The sequence below is a fragment of the Pelophylax lessonae genome, assembly GCF_965119305.1.
Source record: "Pelophylax lessonae genome assembly, chromosome: 9".
NCBI lineage: Eukaryota > Metazoa > Chordata > Amphibia > Anura > Ranidae > Pelophylax > Pelophylax lessonae.
In genome coordinates, this window is record NC_138776.1 from 175,397,180 (window position 1) to 175,418,433 (window position 21,254).

The 21,254-nt window shown below is 42.8% G+C and overlaps 1 long non-coding RNA gene and 1 pseudogene across 2 annotated transcripts in view; both read left to right on the plus strand.

Annotated features, from left to right (window-relative positions):
• Positions 1-21,254, plus strand: part of LOC309564720 — a 626,554-nt gene that overhangs the window by 425,601 nt on the left and 179,699 nt on the right. The window lies entirely within an intron of this gene.
• On the plus strand, positions 5,208-8,917 carry LOC309562604 (annotated as a pseudogene). The gene is made up of 3 exons: positions 5,208-5,469; positions 6,184-6,234; positions 8,823-8,917. The product of its transcript is annotated as an uncharacterized misc_RNA (transcript).

The following is a 21,254-nucleotide window of genomic DNA, read 5'->3' on the forward strand; positions in this document are numbered from 1 at the left end:
ATCCAAGGTTGCCATGGCTGGCCTCATTCTGAAAATGCTGATTGTTTGTGTCAAGATGTGTCATACTGACTATACACTAAGTGCCCGTTCACATTTGTGCGATGCGGGAACGCTGCGAATATACAGCGTGTTCCCGCATCGCATCCGCACCCCTGGCAGTTCACACTGCCATATGCGATATGCTGGGGGTGTCAATTAAAAGTTAACGACAGCCCCAGATCGGATCACATATCGCAGTGCAATCTATAAGTTGGCACAGAATCAGATCGCACTAGTGTGAACCACCATGCTATCTGATTCTGCTGCGGACAAAAAAAAGGGTCCTGTGCGTCTTTTAGTGCGATTGCGGTGGGAATTCAACCATACAAACTGTATGGCTGAAATTTGCACCGCACAGAGATCGCATGTAATTTAAGGAGCAGTGCGCTCCGAATTACGTGCGATCTCTGTGTAGTGTATTAACACAGACAGGCTGTACAGGTTGCTTCTTTATTCACTGCACATCAGCATGCAACTAACTTCAGCCACACCCAGCTCCCAGACATATACATAATTGTAACATTTTGCAGACAGCAACTTAACCAGTTGCTTACCATACTACATTCCCTCCTCTCTTTGAATAAAACATAACATGCACAACGTATTAATAAGATTAACAAAATGCATGGATGAACAACTAAAAATTTAAACTATAAACTCCTGACTATACACATAGTCCTTAAGGTAGGCCGGTGGATTTGTTGCTCGTTTTTCTCTTGGCCATTCCGATGTGGATGGTTGTGGATTGAAGTCTGGATCACTGGCAGTATCATCACTACTCTTTGCCTGTTTCGCCATCTTCCGATACTTGACCTTCTGACTCAATAAATTTCTTCACAAATGAGGAATTACGCACTTTTGTGTGTCCATCTAAATCCTCTAAAACCACTTGAGTACCTCTTTTCTCCTTTACAACATAAGGCTCAGGTTCAAAGGACGGAGCCAGTTTGTTGAACCGATCACTTTGAAGCAACACCTTATCACCCTGTTGAAGGCCACTAGGTTGACAATGGCGGCGGTGGTTTGCATACTGTTCAGCCCGGATCTTCCTTTCCTCATCAATATGCCGAAAAGGTTTCTGACTTGTAGGAGGACCCCCAATGTCTGGCAATTTTGTCCTGAATTTGCGACCACAAAGAAGTTCCGCAGGACTAACGCCAGTGACAGTATGCGGAGTTGTGCGATAAGCCAAAAGAAAACGCCACAGTTCCTTTTTCCAGTCTCTTCTCTCTAAATGAGCAATCCGCAAAGCTTTCAGCAAGGTTCGATTCTGGCGTTCCACTTCCCCGTTAGCCTGTGGCCAGTATGGAGTTGTACGATGATGTTCAATAGCATTTGATTTCAGATAATCCTGAAATTCCTGAGAAGTAAATTGGGCACCATTATCACTCACAATCCGTTTAGGCAACCCATGAGATGCAAAAATGCTCTCTAACCCCTCAATTACAGTTGATGATGTAGCTTTAGTGAGAACTACCACCTCTTGCCACCTTGAATAATAGTCCACAACAACTAAAAGATGGTGTCCAGATGGAATGTCGCACAGATCAATGGCCAAATCTTCCCATGGTCCCTCAGGTAGAACAGTGTGAGTTACTGGTTCTGGTTTAGGTTTGCTGCCCACCAACTGACATGCTCGACATGAAGAAACCAAACGTTCCACATCCTTGTCAATTCCTGGCCACCAGACTTTCTCACGTAATCTTTGTTTGGTGCGTACAATGCCTTGATGGCCCTCATGGGCTAAATGTAATGTACATTTCCGTAAGTCTTTACGCATTACAATACGATTGCCACGTAGAACTAGTTGTCCTGCAATACTCAGCTCTTGTTTGATTCTGTGATAGCTTGGGTCACAATCCACCCAAACCCCTTGTCTTTCACATTTTCTCAACCGAGCAATTTCCGGATCCACAGATGACAATTCTTCAACCTCCCGCGGTGTCAATGCCTGAGGCATGGCGTTAGTAGCCACAAAACGAATGTACTCTTCTGCCAGGTTATGAACAGGTGCAGAAGACTGAGGCAATCTGGAAAGTGCATCTGCCGCATTAGTCGGTCCAGGTCTGTACCGCACTGTAAAGCGATATGGTAACAATCTGAGAACCCATCTCTCAATCCTGGCAGATGGTTTTGAGCGTGGCGAATATATCACTTCCAGAGGCTTGTGGTCTGTGATGATTTCAAAATCAAGGCCGTAGAGATAGGTGTGAAACCTTTCACATCCCCAAACAACAGCCAAAGCTTCTTTCTCGGTCTGAGAATAACGTCTCTCTACATCAGTGAGGGATCTGCTTGCATACTGAATAGGCCTGTAATCGCCTGTGCATTGTCTCTGAACCAAGATGGCGCCTAACCCCACAGGGCTAGCATCGACAATAACTTGGGTGTGTGCAGTAGGATTGAAATAAGCCAAAGTTGTGGCGCAAGTCAGCCGTCTCTTAAGTTCATCAAATGCACCTTGTTCCAAAAGGCCCCACTTCCAAGGGACTGCTTTGCGAGTCAACACTCTCAAAGGTTCACTGACAGTCACCATATCTGGAATAAACTTGGCACAGTAATTCACTAGCCCAAGAAAACTGCAGGGTTTTCAGGATTTCTGGCATCAGACACAGCTTTAATTTTACAGTCCTCCGGACCAATGCCCCTGTCAGACAGCACATGGCCCATAAAAGTCATTTTATTCATTTGAAATGTGCATTTCTTCTCATTTAATGTTAACCCTTTCTCCTTCAAGCGATTTAGCACTGCACGGAGACGTTCATCGTGCTCCTGTGTGTTTGTTCCCCACACAATTATCATCAGAAATGTGATGCGTGCCTTCACAACCATGTAGCACTTGCTGAATCACATGTTGATAGGCCTCCGGTGCGGACGATACGCCAAACATCAACCTCTTGTATCTAAAAAGACCTTTATGGCTTGCAAATGTAGTGATGACTCTAGATGCTGGGGTCAATTCAATCTGATGATAACCCCATTTCAAATCCAGTTTACTGAAGACACTTCTACATTCATTGCATGTAGAACATCTTCAATAGTGGGAATTGGATGTCTCTCTCTCTGCACAGCTTGGTTAGCACATCTCATGTCCACACAAATCCGAATATCTGTGCCCTTTGGCACAACAACTAACGGCGATACCCACGGAGTGGGCCCTTCCACAGGTTCAATAATGTCAAGGTCTAGCAGCTCTGCCAGTTTGTGCTCAACAGGTGATCTCAGGCTATAAGGAAGTCTGCGTACTGGCTGTGCAATAGGCTTTACATGTGGATCAATGTGAAGCTCCAACTGAAAATCCTTTAATTTTCCAAACCCAGAGAAGCAATCTTTAAATTCCTCTTTCAATGCAGAAATAGCAGGAGACACCATATTCACTCTTGCGCTGCCTACATCACGGCCAATCTGTAACACCCCTAGTGCCATTGCGGTTTGACGACCAAGCAGAGGCGACCCTGTGCCATCTACAACATAGAATTCGGTCTGCAATGGAGGACCAGTCTCATGTGTTTGAACAGAGGTATAAAATTTGCCTTTAAGTTGCAGTGGTGTACTGGAGCCATAAGTATAAATCTGTTTAGTGGTGTTACACAATTTAAGGTGATTTTCTCTGCCATTAAGACTGTGCCAAGAAGCCAAGTCCATAACATTGCATGTAGCTCCAGAGTCAATCAACACTGACACATCTGTATTTCCAATCTTAATGGTTAATGTCCCGGCTTGCAGAGAACACAGGGAGAATATAAATTCACAGTCAGGAGCACTCTCTTTATCCTCAGCTATAACATTTACTTGTGCAGATTGTCCTTTGGTTTTGTTATCTCTGGTTGTACTTCTACACACAGCTGCAAAATGACCTGTCTTTCCACAAGCAAAGCACATTTTATTCTGTACCACAGTGCAGTCCTGACTTGTGTGTCCCGCCCTGCCACATTTATTGCAGGTGATATGTAAAGTCCTCTTTGGAAAACTCTCTTTCCTACTCCAGATATTCCTATTATTATAGGTAGGTTTGGAGACTGTATTGACAGATGCAGTGTTCTTGGTTTCAATATGCAGAGCCTGGAGCTCAGACAGTTCAATGGCTCTTGCAATCTCCTGCAGACTAGTAGGTGTGAGACTAGGTTCTCACAATAATCTCCTCCTGAGGTGCACAGATGTGCATTTCTCTATGACCTGATCTCTGATTATCTCCTCAGTTACAGTCCCAAAATCACAAGACTTTGCCAGATATTTCAGCCTAGTCACATAACTGTCTGTGGTTTCTCCCAGTTCTTGCACAGCCTGTCTAAACTTATATCTTTCATAGGGAATATTTTTCTTTGGCTCAAAGTACTCACTCAGTCTATTCATAGCTGTCTCATAGTCTGAATCTTCCCCTGTTGCTCCCAGGGTTTCAAAAATGTCCTGAACTTGAGGTCCAGCTAGATGCAGCAGCATGGCTCTCTTCTGAGCAGGTGCAGTCACTCCTGTGGCTATAACATAGAACTGAAACCCCTTCTTCCACTTGTCCCAGCGCTGTGAGAGAGTAGTGTGGTCTCCAGACACATCAAACGGTCCGATAGCCGGTAAATCCAGAAAGCTAGCCATCCTCGTCGCCAAAATGTAGTGTATTAACACAGACAGGCTGTACAGGTTGCTTCTTTATTCACTGCACATCAGCATGCAACTAACTTCAGCCACACCCAGCTCCCAGACATATACATAATTGTAACATTTTGCAGACAGCAACTTAACCCGTTGCTTACCATACTACACTCTGTCATCGCACAAATGTGAACCGGCACTAATTGGTGAAAGTGAATAGAGCAAAACAAAGGACAACTAATGACGTACTTCTGAATATTCAAGACCCCTATAAGCAAACATGTTTACCTTTTTGAGTAATATTGCACATGTTTTAATATGAGCAACATGCTGCAATATAAAAATGACTAATACCACAATGTTTTAATTTGCACGCAAACCCCAAATAAAACTATGCATCAGTATATAAAACAATTAAAAAGGAATTAAAAAGAACAAAAAAAAATTCCAAAGTTAAAATCATAGAATGTAGCTAAATAATTAGCAAAGTGCTAAATAAAGACCAAACAAACTAGTAAATGATAAGCATGTGGACAGCGTTTCAACACCCTGTAAATCTGTTATAACCAGCCAGTGGTGGAATGTGTTCTAATTCCACCTCCACTCACAGTATATATAAAAAGGTGCCATCCTAGATTATTCAAACAACCGAAAAATCTCTTCAGAATATTCTAAGAAGGAAACCAAATTTAAAAGCAGATATGTCTGGAATCAAAGGGAAATGTGTTACCCAGAAGATCCAATGCCAAGATCCATGCAACCCTTGCCAAAACGTAGTAGTCTGCAAAGATCCATGCAACCCTTGCCAAACCGTAGTAGTTTGCAAAGATCCATGCCAAGACCGTAAGTGTTGTGTTTATAAATTATATCATTTTTATACTGTGCATTAATTAACGTAGAAAGGTTCAATGAATTCCCTCCACTGTAAAATTCTTTCCTTCTTTTAATTTCCTACTAAAATTGTTTGGGTAGGCAAGTGTGTCAGTTATAACTTATCGTATCAATAACTGTAATTTCATTTTAGCTGGACTGGTTATCTAGGTTTACTTTTATATTAAATACACAAATAAGCTGGCCCAAACAAACTATTTCCATTACCATTTTATGCGGCTGCTGTCAGAGCTCTATAAACTGTATTTAGCATCAGCTGCATTCCTGCAGCGGTACTGGGAACTCTGTTGGCCCAAATATGCTATTTAAAGTAAAAGTAAACCCAGAGTTAATTTTTGAGCAAAATAATTTTTCTCCAGGAAAAAACAGCCTTAGATTATATTTTGTAAGTTCGGTTACATAATTTATAATATCATAACATGTAAAAATAAGCTGGAAGAGGTATTAGATTGCAGAGGTCAGATATGAAGTAGACAACCCTGTCATGGTGGCTCCAGTACCACTGAGAAAAACGCGATGAACTCCAGTTGCAGTAGATAATTAAATTAAACATAAATTATGGAGATGCAGCCATGGTTGCAATATTTGACCGAGCATTATATGTTATTTGGTTAACTTTATCGGTTGTCTGGTATTCCTCTTTAATATATGCTTGTATCTCTTTAGCATGTAAGCCTCACCATCATCACCATGGCACCGTCTGTGTTCACCAACAAGGTAAGAGGAGCAATAGATTATTGTTTAAAGTATTTAGGATAATGGACGAACAGTATAGACTTTAAAATATGCCAAACCTCCCATCAACGAGAAAGGGGATTCTTCACTGATCACAAACAGTGCACATTTTGAGTTGTTTCTTTTATAGGTGGCTTTTAAACAGGCTTTTTATAGGTGGCTTTTTGATGACAGAAATTAAAAGTCATACACATTCTCCACATGTATGTAGCAATGCTGCAACCTTTTCCTACCAGTTGCAACACAGTGGGTAAAAATAGTATAGTTTTGTATCACCATACCTCTGGCACATAAATGCAACATGGAACTAAACATGATTGCAAATTGATTAAAAATTAGGGGGTTGGTTCACCCCACCTTCTACAGATGCTATTCCACCACCGCCAAATTTGGCAGTTGGCCATGAAACACACGAAAGCCTCTCCATTTCATGCTCATACACCCCTGTGGGATAATTCATATCAGCCTGAGGTGTTGTTGGTACCTGAATATGACATTTGGATTATTAGGGGGGTCATCTACCTCTCACATGGGGTAAAATCATTCCAGGAACTCAGGAATGGATTTGGACTACCTAACCACATGTGTTTCTGGTACCTTCAACTTCACCATGCGATCAATACCTAATTTGGGGACTCCATTCCCAGTCTTGATTCCTTACATTTATTAGAGGTAATTAACGGTCAGGACCCCAAGAAACGTATTTCCACATTTTATAATTATCTATTGTTTCCTGATGCTACTACACTGGCCTACCAACTAAAAGCGTGTTGGAAAGCTGAAGATGGGGAAATAGTAGATGAAGACAGGGATGAGGTCTGAAACAACTGCAGATTAGTCTCTCCCAAGCTCTCTGACCGACTAACTCACCTATACATACCCCACAGGTACTACTTAACAGCTATTCAAAATCCATCATGCCCAAGATGTGCTTAGCCTAGGGGCACATTTTACCATTTTTTATGGTACTATCCCTATATTCAAAGGTACTGGATGCAGGTGGTCAATTTTCTCCATTATCGGATGGGCTCCCCCCTTACCCTTTGCCTCAAGCAATGTCTGCTGTCTTTGCCCAAGAAAGAAAAACACCTCCGCATTTTCCTAAAGGAGTTACTCTTTATGGCCAGAATGATGATTGCCAGGCTCTGACTTAGAGAAGCCCCCCTGGACAATTCAACAACAGATTAGGGCCCTCACAAGATTTGGAATAGGCAGTTTGAAAATTCTTCAACTTGTATATAGGAGGAGTAGTTCCCACCCTTGTGGTCACTCCTTAGACACCCTGTGCATGATTTTCACCCAGGTCTCTGACAGGGCAGCTTGATTCATTTGCTTCTCCCCTTTTGACTATTTGTATATCATTGGATGCAATTGATAGAGTTTGTATATCAGTGCTAATAACTTTTACATGTTTGTAACTTTTCCTATGGTAGTACGAATACTGTTCATTTAATGTCCTAAACCTGCATGACGTTGTCACTATATATAATGCATTGACGGTGTTTGTTGCACTGTCACTTGTAGGTTTCCTCTTTTTACAATATTAAAGAGTTTGCTCTTGTTCAAAAAACAAAAATTAGGGGGTTGGTACTCTTTGCCAAAATGACTCTAATATGGATTGTTTTGCAAACCTCTGTAAATGATATGCATTATGTACTCTTCATCTACATTCTGTAGATAAGATCCTCAGCTATCCTTACCATGAAAATGATGTTACTCTATACTGCAGCTGTGAACTAGGAGTGCACATTTCTACCCTCTACTAATTCTGGGGCTTATTACAGCCACAGGCTTCAGATTAGGTGCTTATTTGCACACAGTTTGGCTCTCTGAAAAACAGATTGTGGTGGATAGCTAGGAGAAGTTTTATTACCTCCTCACTGTCTGTTTTAACCCCTAACAACCCACACCAGCTCTGTGCATTGCACATTTATGACACAACCCCGTTTGGGTTTATACTTTTTCCTAGTGTAAAGGATTGCGGCTTCGGCATCTGATCACCTGCCCTAACAGCCTAAGGGGCATCCATTAGGAGGCAGTAAAAATGCAGATCAGCCACATGTTTTTACCACCTCCCAAATGCAAATGTAAACAAGGCTTAAATGATCAGGAACCAATTAGTAAGGTGTTTCCATCATGTTATCATTATGACAGCCAGTCATGGTGGTCACCAGAAGTTTCAAACTTCTTCATCCTGTAGAAGCTACTGTGCTTGTTTCTCTGGGCAGTCAAGATGAAGTGTTAGATAGCATTACAGTTTGCAGAAAAAATTGCAATGGTAAATAATTAAATGTTATTTTTTTTTAAACAGTTTTTTATCCATTGTTGTTGATTTGTCATCTTATAATGAATTCAGAGCAAAGTATTTATTAAAACAGGTCATGTAATAGGTTCTTAGTAAGGTTCTTAGTAAAGAATGTTTAAGGTAGGTAAAATAGAGTTACGGTCAAGAGAATCAGCACCTATTAATGCTGCTAAACTCATTCTGAGCACTAAGGCTTCAATGGCCTCTGGTCATGAATGGGTTGGGATGTAATATATGACTAATTAAGGTTTTTTTTTCTTGGCAGATCCATGCAATCCATGCAACCCTTGTGTTGTCCCCTGCTGTCCTGATCCGTGTGATCCTTGTCATGGACATGGACATTTCTGCTGTGATAAATGAAGACATCATGTGCCTATAATCTAAGCTATTTATTTACTTCTCTGCAAAATAAACTACACTCATCTCATTGTACACTGTTAAATTCTACATCTTTTTGTCTCTGGTTAAATAACCCTGCTCAATAAAAATCTTAGCAACTGATATGTTTTTGTGTTTCGTCACTTGTTCTATACTTAACAAATTGTTGGTCGCATCAAACATACTAACTTAATATTAGGAGGTTTAAAATTTTTAGAAAGGAGATATTTTCTAATTTTTTTACAGATTAATGGCAACTGCAATATTGGGGGATATTTACTAAAACTGGTGCACACAGAATCTGGTGCAACTGTGCATAGTATCCATTCAGCTTCTAACTTCAGCTTGTTCAGTTAAGCTTTTACAAAAAAACCTAGAAGTCGATTAGTTACTATGCACAGCTGCACCAGATTCTGTGTGCACCAGTTTTAGTAAAACTCCCCCGTGGTGTTTTATACAAAGCATCACCATTTTAAAATGTTTCTTGTGGTATCATGGTTAGGGTTGAGCGAACCTGGACTGTATTGTTCGTGATCGTACCGGACTTTTGGGTATTCGGTACCCGAACCCGAACCCGGACATTTCACTGTATGTTCGCGTACTGTCCGTTGTTCGGTAACGTTATTTTAATGTTTTGGCACTGTTTTAATGGCACGGTTTCAACAGGTGCAAGGCAGCCAATCAGCAAGCGTTTAACTAGTGTGCCCTAGAAGCCATCACAGCCATGTCTACTAATGGCATGGCTGTGATAGGCCAGTGCAGCATGTGACCCAGACTTTATATAAGCTGGAGTCAAACAGCGCCGCGCGTCAATCTGCTTTATCATACAGCGATCTACATTGATTTGATTTTGTGGGGTGCAGTGAACAATGTTTTTGCCCGGAGGGAGAGATAGGAGTTTACTGTAAGGCTAGGCTGGAGAGATTGCTTGTATGGAAAGCATAGATAGGAACAATCTGCTTTAATCAGACAACGATCTACATTGATTGTATTGTGTGGGGGTGCAGTGAGCGATCTTTATGCCCTGACCTGAGCCAAGTGAGGAGGAGAAGGGAGAAATAAAATTTTTTTATCAGACTGTTAAGCGTGCGGTGCTGCACAAAAAATTTTAATGCAACCTCAGTGCATATGTGTGTGCTTAATCTGCATTTAAAAAAGAAAAAACATTTTTTCCTTCATATTTAACTTTAAAGACTGTATAATTCTAAATGTGCCGCTAACTTAAAAAACTGTTTGCACAGAATGTTCATATAGATCCAAGAGAGGAACAACAGTTCACAGGTGATCCGTATATATATATATATATGTGGAGATCTTTAGATGGATAGAAGTGAAGATCCTCAGTGGGAGAAAACCACCACCAAACACCCGTACACACTGATCCTTACCGGATATATATGACCCTCATCACAAAGGTCATATAGCGTTTTAAGTATAGCGTATGTATCACAGGCAAATAGAATCCTCCACTCCTTAGTCCCAGCATATATCAAACGATCGTCATCTCATCATCATAGGGCCCAAAAAAAAGGAAACAGAACACCGCCTCATAGTGTAACCTGTTATGCAACTTTATTTGGCCCAAAAGCAATGTAAATAACTTACAGAATCACCGCTGATAGTGAGCACTGTGTGTTACTTCCCTCCGATGGTTTGATGCTGCTGCATCCTACCGACAAAATGGCCGCCGTGTCTCTCCCGCGTGTGGTGTGCGTTGCCGTAGTATCCACCGACGCGTTTCGTCATAGACTGATGTCGTCAAGGGGGTGTGGTCCTACGTCGGTGACGCTATATATATTGCGGTTGAGATTGGACGGAAGCATTGACTCTCACCCATACCCGGAAGTGGTCGGCTTGCGCTCCAACGACCGGATGCGGATGTTAAAGAGATAGACTAAGGTATAACAACCTCTCGATCATGTCGCCAATATGATATGCGACAAAATAAAGAAAGAAATAACAATCCCTTATATTGATTTAATGTTATTATGTTATGTGGAACCAAACAACCACATTTTGAACATAAAATATACACACAACACCTCGGAGGTCACGGCTCCATCTGGTGGTCGCACTCTATACCACAGGTTAGAGAACACACAACTCCCTCTTCACATAGCAGTAGATTACGTAAAAACACATTTAATTAAAAACAATCCATATAAAACATGTAAAAACACATACAATTCTTACAAATAAAGACTAAAAGGAGACTAGAAAAAAAGACTAGAATATTCCTGAATAACAGCAACATCCATAAAAATTCACATATAAAATAGCCAAAAAATGTATTCTAAAAATACTATCATGAATTATTAATGAATGCGTTATTATCCCATTCGATATTCAGGCCTAAAGGGGTATAGGATTTCAACCTATAAATCCAGCTGGTTTCCAATTTGGAGACCCCCCCGGGTCATATTGCTGCCCCTCCAATTCTTGGAGAATTTGTCTATTCCCAAGAAGATCGTCCCCTTAGGGTTCCTTTGATGGCACTGGTCATAGTGCCTTGAGACACTATGTTTTGGAAACCCCTTGACTATGTTGGCCACATGCTCCTTAAGTCTGACATGAAGCTCTCGGATAGTGCGGCCAACATAGTCAAGGCCACAGGGACACCTAAGTAAATAAACCACATATCTAGTGGTACAAGATATGAAAGGCTTAATTGTAAATTCTTGACCCGTAGAGCCTGAGGTAAAGGAACAAACTCTCCTGCTTCTCTTGTGATTTAGTTTGCAAATGGCACATTTCCTACATGGGAAGAATCCTCCCATCGTCTGAAAAAAAGATGTTAGCTTAGGGGGATCTCTTACATTAGGAGCCACTTGTAATTTTAAAGGTGGTACCCCCCTACAAACCACCTGAGGTGCTCTGGGATCAGGGGGCCTAATACTCCATAATTTTTCAAAATATGCTAGTGGCGGCGAAGAATCTTTTTTACCGAAAAGTGTTGTGTGGAATAGGATGAAAGAAAAGCAAAACCAAAGGACTCATTCTTCACATTGGCTTTTGGCTCTAGCAAATCATCTCTATTGTGCATGTCCGCTCTCACTATGGCCTCATCTAAGACCTGCTCACTGTATCCTTTTTCCAAAAACTTCTCTTTTAGGATGGAGGCTTCTTTAAGAAAATCACTCCTTAATGAGCAGTTACGCTTTAGGCGCAAGAACTGACTGACAGGAACGGATCTAAGCCACGCAGCATGATGATAGCTGGTGGTATCAATGAATCCGTTCCTGTCAGTAGTTTTGAAAAAGGTAGATGTCATGATATGACCCTCCTGCACCATTATTTTCAGGTCCAAGAAATGAATCTCTGAGCTGGTAAACTCGTATTGTAAATTAATACCTCTATCATTCTGGTTGAGAGTGATCATAAACTCTTTTAAGGAGTCCGTACTGCCATCCCATAGGAGGAGGATGTCATCGATATACCTAACCCAGAGCACTAGCTCTGGCCTAGGCATACCCATGACAACATCCTCCTCCCACTTGGCCATAAAAAGGTTGGCCATATTAGGCACAAATTTTGTGCCCATGGCCACACCTCTATTTTGCAAATAGAAATTGCCTTTAAACCAAAAAACAAATTATAAGCCATCGCGAAACTCAGCAAGGAAATTAAATAATCCTTCTGGAAGCTCAGAGGGATGTCCTGACTTAAATAGTAGGACACCGCTTCCAAACCCTGATCGAGGGAAATAATAGTATACAAGGACGAAACATCCGCAGTCACTAAAATATAACCTTCTTTCCACTGAATCTTGCTGAGTTCGTTAATGACATGCATCGAATCCCTGAGATATGAGGGCATCTTAGAGACCAATGGTTGCAGAAAATGGTCTATATATTTGCCCACCCCGGAGGTCACGGAATCAATACCGCTGATAATAGGTCTCCCGGGTGGGCAAACAGGGTCCTTATGCACTTTAGGCAAAAAATATATCACCGGGATCCTGGGTGCTGTGGGTACTAGAAAGGCCTTTACTTTCTTGGTAAGCAATTTTCTATCAAAACCTTCCGCCACCAAAATTTTCAGTTCAGTTTTATACGTCTTAGTGGGATCACCTTTTAAAGGGATATAAGTATCTTGATCAGACAAAAGTCTCATCATCTCTGTGTCATATGCCTCTGTGTCAAGAATTACAACCCCCTCCCCCCCCTTATCAGCGGGCCTAACAACAATATCCTTACGTTCCTTGAGTGTTCTGAGGCCTCTATTAAAGGTGAGATCAGTTCCACACTTTTTGATCTGTAACTGGTCTAGATCTCTGGCTACTAGGTCTCTGAACACAGTCAAGGACAGTGCTAAAGGTCCCGGGGGGTTAAACGTAGAGGCATTAGTAAATTGAGTATTTCTCACTCCCATAACATATTCCTGTTTAGATGGAATAGGGTTACTGGTTAGATATCTCCTAATGCTCATCTTTCTGACGTATTTCTGAAGATCAATGAAAGTATCGAATTTGCTAAGGGGTTTGGGAGGGCAAACTTCAACCCACGGTTGAGTACATGTCTCTCATGAAGAAATGACGGCGGAGCTCAAATTAAAGAGCCCACCGTCCTTTAGAGCCGCTTCCTTTTTGTATTGGAGTCCCCCCCCCCTCTTGTCCCCCTTTTACATTTTTTTTGTTTTTCGGGGTAACCCCCTGAAAAAAACATTGTTGGGATCCCTGATTGTATTGGTCTGGGTAATATCCATTTCCATATCCATTATTTCCCTGATGGGGGAAAAATGTTTGGTACCCATTAGGATGGGAATGGGATAGCTGACCTTCTGGATGAGTCGGAGCCCTATCCCTTTCATACGGATGATTGGTAATATAACGTTCTGGTTCTGGAGGGTTATTAGCCAAAGGTGCAAACCTGTTAGAAGTAGGCGTAATACCCCTTTGTGGTTGGGGTTGAGATGGACGCCCCCTTTAAACACTGTATGTCAGACAGACATTGCTTTTCTAACCTGCTCTTCAAAAAGCACCAATGTGAGGGGAAAATAATTATTTTACAGTATTTATGGTAAAAAAATAATTTTTCAGTTTTTCATTCATACATTAGAGTTAGATACACCCATTGCATACTGTTGTATTGCGCCTTGCAATAAAAAAAACTATTTAGGGACAAAAAAAGTTGATTGCGGCCCTGTCTGCATATGTTACAGTGAGATACACCCATTGCATACTGTTGTATTGCTCCTTGCAATAGAAAAAAACATTTAGGGGACAAAAAAAGTTGATTGCGGCCCTGTCTGCATATGTTACAGTGAGATACACCCATTGCATACTGTTGTATTGCTCCTTGCAATAAAAAAAAACATTTAGGGGACAAAAAAAGTTGATTGCGGCCCTGTCTGCATATGTTACAGTGAGATACACCCATTGCATACAATTGAATTGCGCCTTGCAATAAAAAAAAAACATTTAGGGGACAAAAAAAGTTGATTGCGGCCCTGTCTGCATATGTTACAGTGAGATACACCCATTGAATACTGTTGTATTGCGCCTTGGAATAAAAAAAAAACATTTAGGGGACAAAAAAAGTTGATTGCGGCCCTGTCTGCATATGTTACAGTGAGATACACCCATTGCATACTGTTGAATTGCGCCTTGCAATAAAAAAAAACATTTAGGGGACAAAAAAAGTTGATCGCGTCCCTGTCTGCATATGTTACAGTGAGATACACCCATTGCATACTGTTGAATTGCGCCTTGCAATAAAAAAAAAACATTTAGGGGACAAAAAAAGTTGATTGCGGCCCTGTCTGCATATGTTACAGTGAGATACACCCATTGCATTCTGTTGAATTGCGCCTTGCAATAAAAAAAAACATTTAGGGGACAAAAAAAGCAACAAAAGTTGATTGCGGCCCTGTCCGCATATGTTACAATGAGATACACCCATTGCATACTGTTGTATTGCGCCTTGCAATAAAAAAAACATTTAGGGGACAAAAAAAGTTGATTGTGGCCCTGTCTGCATATGTTACAGTGATCTGCCCCCTTCCTGTCAACACTTTCAAGGCACTGTGTCCCACTGTCATCAGCTAGGACCCCCAAATCTTTTTTTATCCTAGCTTCCCCAAGGGGTTCTCCCCCTAGTGAGTAACTTGCATTTGTATTTTTAGCACCCAAAATGCATTACTTTACACTTTTCAACAATAACCCTCATTTGCCATGTAGTTGCCCAGCCCACCATTATTTTTTTTAAATCTTCTTGTATGGTTTCCACATATTGGTATGAAGTTATTGCCCTGCTTAGCTTTGTATCGTCAGCAAACAAAGAGATTGAGCTTTTTATACCAATTTCTATATCATTTATGAATAATTTAAACAGAATTGGTCGCAGGACAGATTCTTGGGGGACCCCACTCACCACATTAGACTATTCTGAGTATTCACTATTTATTACCACCTTTTGGACACTACCCTGTAACCAGTTTTCTATCCAGGTACATACCCTATTCCGACAGGCCTCAACGTAAACATTTATGGGGAACTGTATCAAGTGTCTTTGCAAAATCCAGATATACCACATCCACAGGCCTAACTTTATCTAGATGGCAGCTTACTGCCTCATAGAATGTTAACAGATTGGTCTGGCAAGAATGATCCTTGATTAATCCATGCTGATTGCTACTAATGATACTGTTTTTATCAGCAGTGTAACAGAACCACGAGCCACACTGTGTTTGTGGGATTCTGTCACTATACTATAAGTTAAGGAACCTTCTCTTTATTGAACAAATATGGATCAGATTACCCCATCAGGTCAGGGGGTTGCCTGATTACATTAACATATGCAGATTAAATTGTATACAGAAATAGAATTAACCTGAACTAATTATCTAGCCATCTCGACAGAAACAATATGTGAGTTAATTAACAATTAACAATGGGACAGACAGGCTTAACAGAATACACATCACACCTCAATAAACAGACAATAGGAAGATACTGTCCGTTTCTAACATTGAAGTACAATACACATTATCATAAGTATAAACACAGAACCCATTGTAGATAACAGGTGAGTATATCAGCATATTCAACAATATGTGGAAGACAAGTGGTTGAGCTGGGAAGATGAGCAGGCTGCTTCATCTCCTGTACCTTTATCCAGCTGCTGGACAGATGCATTCCTCCATCCAAGCTCATCCTTTGCAGAAACAGGTTCATCAAGGTGAGACAACACTTGCTTCATCTGCCATAAGACCTCCGCATCCCAAACCGTGGGTGCAGGTGAGCAAACCACAAACTGTGCCACATTGCCGACTCTTCAGCCAGAATTTACAAACAGTCAGCTGGCACTTCTGGATATTCCCAGGCAAGGGGAGCCCAGCCCTGGTGCTGAGCAGAGTCTGCAGCCGTCTGTAGGTGATCTCCAGCTCCCATTTCTGAATGGCCAGAAACTCCATATCTTCCAGTGCCCAGAACACTTCTGAGATGTTCAGGATCTCTTCTCTGTAATCCATAATTTCCTATAACCGCTACTCCAAATCTCTTCCAAAGTTGGGGTCCTTGGACTGCCTCTCTAATAACAGCCCCAGGCCGCCGTAGCAAAAGCCTTCTGTTGGGCCGTTGTCTGCTGTCCATGGGCACACTTGGGTTACATACCAGAGGAGGGCTCTGTAGCTCTCGTCCAACTGCATCTCCCCCTGGACCAGCCTGCTTAACTCAGCTTTCCATTCCTTGTGCGGTTGTCTCCACAAAAATACCATTTGAACTTTGTACTGCGACCAGTACCTTTCCTGGAAGGAGGTAAGGATTTTCCCTGGTGTTGCTGCTCATGGGCTAGCGCTTCCTTCCAGAGTTCCCAGTGGATTAAACTATACCATCAAAGCAGGATCTTCTCTGAAAGTGGTCCCCTGTGCTGTACCCGCATCTCTCGCAACCTCCTTCCGAATTCCTCTTCGATGGCGGCTGATAACTGTACCTCTCCTCTTCTGCTATCCGGACCTTGAATCCCGGTGGGGGTTTGGATATCCCAGACTGCAGAAAGAATCCCACTGCTTGCCACCAATGTAATGGAGCCGTGACCCACACTGTGCTTGTGGACTTCCGTCAGTATACCGCTTCCTCCCAGTCTTGAACATAGATATCAAATAACCTAGCCGCCCCCATACAAAGCTAGCCGACAACTTAGCTTGTACAAGTTAAGGAACCTGCTCTTTATTGAACAACTCACACAGATTATTTACAGCATGGACACCCCCCTCCTGATCAAATTACCCCATCAGGTCAGGGGTTGCCTGATTATATTATAATATGCAGATTAAATTGTCTACAGAAATAGAATTAATCTGAACTAACAATATGTGAGTTCATTAACAATCAACAATGGGACAGAAAGGCTTAACACAGTGGTTCTTAACCTGGGTTCGATCAAACCCCAGGGGTTCGGTGGGTCAGTCTCAAGGGTTCGGCACACCCTCCGCTAGTACCACTTCGCTGTCAGGGACTATTTCTCCAGTTTCGGGCATGTCCTTCCGCTCCCGCTCCGCTCCGTCATCATGGAAATACATAACATCCAGTGGCGTAGCGTGGGGGGTGCAGGGGGGGGGCGGCCGCACCGGGCGCAACATCTGGGGGGGCGCATCCGCTCTGCAGGGTCATGTCACTCACTCTGTCATGATAGGCTGGCCGCCACCGCCCGCTGAGTCTGCTCGCACTCGCAGCTCTCTCTGCCCCTGGCTCACTCTAACTGCTGGCTGTGCAGCTCGGCTCCCGGCGGAATCCGATCCAGCTGGAGCCGGCGTTGCCCACTGTGGAGTGGTGGGGGGGGAGACAGGCCAGGCGTGCGGTGCAGAGAGGGACTGTCTGGGGGAGGGACTAACCCGTGCAGCGGCCGCCCAGAGCAGCGCGGGAGAGAACCACCAGGCCAGGCAGCCGCAGCAGCAGAAGAAGCCGGCAGGTGAGAGGCCAGAGAGCCAGTGGTGACAGTGGTGCTGCAGCCTGCAGGAAGAAAACCTAGCCTGTGATTGGGAGTCGGGACACAGGTGAAAAAAAGGTAGGACTGGAGTAGTACTGGCTGTACTAGTCTAGTGACTGACTGTCTGACTGACTGTGTGAGAACACTGAGAAGACTATGTAAAGGGGATCTATTTTATGGGGAACCTGGCCTGCTGTAAGGGGGAGATCTAAATGTGGGACGGGACCTCGCCTCACCCTGGCCTGCTGTAAGTGGGGATCTATATGGGGGACATGATCCCCCCTTACAGTAGGCCAGGGTGAGGTGTGGTCCCCCATATAGATCCCCCCCTACAGCAGGCCAGGGTGAGGGTAGGTCACTCTGGGGTCCCCCATATAGATCCCCCCTTACAGCAGGCCAGGGTGAGGTTAGGTCACTCTGGGGTCCCCCATATAGATCACCCCTTACAGCAGGCCAGGGTGAGGATAGGTCACTCTGGGGTCCCCCATATAGATCCCCCCTACAGCAGGCCAGGGTCGGGACCTCACCTCACCCTGTCCTGTTGTAAGGGGGGAGATCTATATGGGGGACGGGACCTCACCTCATCCTGGCCTGCTGTAAGGGGGATCTATATGGGGGACCTGGGATCTATATGGGGGACCTCACCCTGGCCTGCTGTAAGGGTCCCCCATATAGATCCTCCCTTACAGCAGGCCAGGGTGAGGTGAGGTCCCGTCCCCCATATAGATCTCCCCCCTTACAGCAGGCCAGGGTGAGGTGAGGTCCCGTACCCCATATAGATCCCCCTTACAGCAAGCCAGGGTGAGGAGAGGTCGCCCATATAGATCTCCCCCTTACAGCAGGCCAGGGTGAGGTGAGGTCCGGGATCCCCCATATAGATCCCCCTCACCCTGGCCTACTGTAAAGGCGGTGATCTTTATGGGGGACGGGACCTCACCTCACCCTGGCCTGCTGTAAGGGGGGATGCTGAACATAAAAACAAAGAAAAGGAACAGACTTTGTTGCGAAAATGACATGAGAGTGGCACTTGCCAAGATAAAGCCCCGCATTTCTGAACTGGTCTCTGAAAGACAACAGCAGAAGTCACACTGATTTGCAGTAAATATTCATTATTATGTTTTTGTTTTTGTGTGAAAATCATGTTTTAATGGTTTTGTTCTTTGTTCTTAAAGCGGAGTTCCGGGCACAAAATCGATATTTTTTTTTGTGCCCTTCCGCTTCTTCTCCTTAACCTGAAACAGAATTGGATAGTTAGATTTTTTTTTTTTAATTCACTCACATTGAAGATCGAAGATACTCACCTAGTCTTCACTTCCTCCCTCAGCGCCGCGGCTCACCCGTCACTTCCTGGCTTGCACTGATTCCTGGGAGCTGAACGTCATCGCTCCCAGGAATCAATGCGACGGCACCGGCCCCGCTCGTCACTTCCCCTGCTAAACAGCTTCTGGGCATGCCCCGAAGCTGTGGAGGAATGCGGCGCCGCACCGGAAGTGACGAGAGGGGCCGGTGCAGGCGCATTCTGGGACAAGAAGACACAGAAGAAGACACAGAAGAGGACCGCGCCGGCTTCAGCTGCCCACAAGAGAGATGGAAACGCTGTGGAAGAAATTTTATAAGTAAGTATTTCTTCTAAAAGGTAAGTGCGAACCGGGACAGATCAGAGGCTAGCCATTGTGGAATGTGCTAGCCTTGACTGTCCCAGGGGTATGTTCAGTGAAAAAACTCCGCTTTAATGGTTTTGTTCATTTTGTGCACCTATGTATAAATATATTGTATACCTAAAATAATATATACCTATGTTTTAAATTTGAAAAAATCATATTTTATTTTTCCAATTAAGAAGGGTTCAGTGAATGCGCATATGAAACTGGTGGGGTTCAGTACCTCCAACACGGTTAAGAACCACTGGCTTAACAGAATACACATCACACCTCAGGAAGAGACCACCAGTGACAGACTGTCCGTTTCTGACATTGTAGTACAATACACATTATCATAAGTGTAAACACAGAATCCATTGTAAATAACAGGTGAGTATATCAGCATTTTCAATCACGTGTGGAAGACAGGTGGTTGAGCTGATGATATTGTGAGTACTGTCACAAGCAGATTCTTGGATATAGTCCCTTATCATCCCTTACAATAGTTTACAAACTATTGATGTTAGACTAACTAAAGCATGTGCAGATTAGTGTGAATTAGCATGCATGTCTGGCACAGGCTTTTGGCACCCAGAGATCTATTTGAAGCACAGCTAACTAAGGGCCAGTTCACACTAGATGCAGTGCGAATTCATATCGAATTCGCTGCAAATTCGCACTGCATCAAAATCACAACCTGTCCATGCAAACTGATTGTGGAGTGTATGTTAAAGTGATTGTAAAGTTTAATTTTTTTTTCTTTTTTACCGGCCACCTGCCGCATATATATAAAAAATGACAAATCTTTCTCCTAGTTTGTAGTTGCGATAACTTTTGCGCAAACCAATCAAATACGCTTATTGCAATTTTTTTTTTTTTTACTAAAAATATGTAGCAGAAAACAAATTGGCCTAAAAGGATGAAAAATTTATAATTAAAATATTTTTTTTTGTTGGGGGGGCGGGATAATGTTGTATAGCAGAAAGTAAAAATGATTGTTTTTTTTTTTTTCAGAATTGTCGCTCTTTTTTTGTTTATAGTGCAAAAAATAAAAATTGCAGAGGTGATCAAATACCACCAAAAGAAAGCTCTATTTGTTGGGGAAAAAGGGACACTGATTTTATTTGGGTTCAGCATCGCATGACCGCGCAATTGTCAGTTAAAGTTACACAGTGCCGTATTGCAAATAATGGCCTGGTCATTAAGGGGGTAAATCCTTCCGGTCCAGAAGTGGTTGTACCTGGCGACCCTGTCATTCTTAATGCTTCCTCCTTCCTGGTGGTAACATAGAGCCTATGGTTTGTTGGCACCACAGTGCTCATGCTCCCATTTAGATAAGTATTGCATGTATTACATTGTACTACTGTATATTAAAGATATTACTATAGTATATGTATACTGTATACTATGTTAAGTGTTTTACTATACAGGGATTACTTATTAGGTCATGTGATTATGGTTCTCATTTCCACGACACGGACCAGGTTGCGACGAAGCTACATCCACAGCACGTCACATGTCATGTGACATCGCTTAAACAATTACATGCTCTGGCAATCAGGGCATTCAGAATGAAGTGCAGTATCAGTCTTGCATGTGTTCCTCTCTCTATGCTGATCACTTGCTTGACAACAACAACAACAACTTTACTTTTAAAGTAATTTATGGCTGTTAGTGTTCCCTGCCTATGCAAAAGAGGGACAGATAACTCGAGTTTAAAAACCCTTTAAAGCCCAGGACTCTCCTTCCACC